Source organism: Lupinus angustifolius, unplaced genomic scaffold, assembly GCF_001865875.1.
Source record: "Lupinus angustifolius cultivar Tanjil unplaced genomic scaffold, LupAngTanjil_v1.0 Scaffold_118, whole genome shotgun sequence".
Lineage (NCBI taxonomy): Eukaryota > Viridiplantae > Streptophyta > Magnoliopsida > Fabales > Fabaceae > Lupinus > Lupinus angustifolius.
The window spans coordinates 1202023-1204310 of record NW_017724979.1 but is presented as its reverse complement, the minus strand read 5'-3'; positions in this window follow the sequence as shown (position 1 = coordinate 1204310).

Below are 2288 nucleotides of genomic sequence, written 5' to 3'. Positions count from 1 at the left end.
ATTTTTGAACTTGTGTGCAAAGAAACACTTTTGTTAGAAAAATATTTGCTTACGTCAATTGTTACACATTTTTTATAACAAAAAGCATCTAAATTCTTGTTTGAAGCATTATGTGTCAAAATTTACAATTCATGAAAGATCTCATTGGAATCTGTTTTTGACATTCTTATACATTTTGAAATCATGTTGATCATCATCATCACTTTTTAGCCAAATTTATTTTTCGGATAAATTTCACCTTTTGTTTGAGGACAAACAAAGTTCTAAGTTGGGGGGAGTTTGATAAGTGCCAAGCATACCTAAAAATCATACACTTTTATGGCACTTATCTTAAGCATAATTGAGAAAAACCAACTTAAAACAATACTTTTTTGTATAAAATATCACAATTTGGTATATTTGTGTTTGTATTGCCTTTTTATGTATTTTGTAGGAAATAAAATGAAGAAAAGAAGAGAAAACATCCATGAGTCCTTCAGCATATAACACACCTTCTATAGTAGTTGAGGGAGGCTTGCCAATTCTACCAACTCCAAGAATTCTTCCATTGTTATTGTCACCATATGTGACATACCCTTTGTCCCTTGGAGTAAGGACAAAGAATTTTGATTTATCGCCTGTCATTTGTTTTGAGTAGCCGCTATCCAAATACCATAGGTTGCAGGCGGCTCCCAAATTATCCTACAAAACAGGTTAAGTTTTATTAGGTACCCAATTTTCTTTAGGTCCTATATGGTTAGCACCTTTCTCAACCCATTTATAATGACCAAGGGGTACACCATATTTTCTGATTTTGCAAGTGTTTGGTGTATGCCCATGATGTTTACAATATGTGCAATATAGTTTTGACATGAAGATGATGAAGGTTTGTTTCTAAATGAATTTAACTCAGTTTTCGGTTTTAAAAACGTTTTTGTGAGTGATAAGTGCCAAACATACCTAAAAATCATACATTTTTATGGCACTTATCTTAAGCATAATTGAGAAAAACCAACTTCAAACAATACTTTTTGTATAAAATATCACAATTTCATATATTTGTGTTTGTATTGCCTTTTTAAGTATTTTTGAAGGAAATAAAATGAAGAAAAGAAGAGAAAAGATTCATGGTCAAAAAGCAACAAAAGTCAAGAAAATCAAGGTGCTCAACCAGGCAACTGAGCGTGGAACAAGCCCCGCTGAGCTAACCTGGCCACCTTCCTGACCTGGCCACCTGCCTGACCTGGACCAAACTGCTCAACCAGGCAGCTGAGCGGACCTGCTTAGCCGCTCAGCCTAGCACCAGACTAGGCTTGGCACGGTCAAAAATATGCTTGACACGGTCAGACATGAGCTTGGAAGCTGTTGAACAAGCTGCTCAGTGGTCAAACCAAGCTGATCAGCGGAGAACCAGACTCCTGGCCAGATCAGCAAGCACCAAGCCACGTCCCAGTCAACACGGTCAGAAGCTGCTGAACAAGCGGTGAAGCAGGTGCGCTGGGCGGTACTTACCAGACTTGACTTAACCATCAAGCAAACCATGAAATCATCCATGACCTCACCTCAAGTAGCCCACCATAGGCTTTTCAGAAGTAGCTCACAATAGCTAGTCTCATAGCCCACAACTAGCTTTGGTGAGTCATGCACAAGGAGGTGACTAAGCTACTTGGTCAAGGGACCAAACCCATGCTGAAGGGTTTGGTCAGCTGTTGAGCGGTTCAGCTCAGCAGCTCAGCAGTCTGGAATGGAGCCTATAAATAGAAGCCATTTCCTTCGAGCAAAGGAGATTACAACACACCATTTCTTCATAAAATTCTCTCATTTAGGAATTCTTTCTTAGTTTAGAGTTTTCATTTTCAAGTAAGTCTTTGTAATTTTTAGTTAGAATTCAAGAGGAGAAAAGGAGAAGGCAAATGAGATACAAAAATCAATTTTGTACTCTCATTTGGAACTCAAAAGCATCCAATCCTTGGATGGATAGCTCATGCTCCTAAACAATTTCCTTTGAACAAGGTTATGCATTTTCTACTTCTTCTTAAATTACAAAAGTTTGAATTTTAATCATTCAAGTTGGTGCTTTGGTTAATATTATTTGTTTGAGAAGAACTTAATGCTCTTTTTTGATTGATCACCAAAAAATGATTTCAAGTGAAAACTACTTGTCTCAAATACTTAACAAATAAACTTTGGAGTAGTTGTACTACCTAGTTTATTTGCCAAGTTAAGCATGTCTCTCTTAAGATCTTACATTCGTCACTCATTCAATATTAGAGTCACCAATGGTTAGGGTGTGACAACCTAATCTCTTT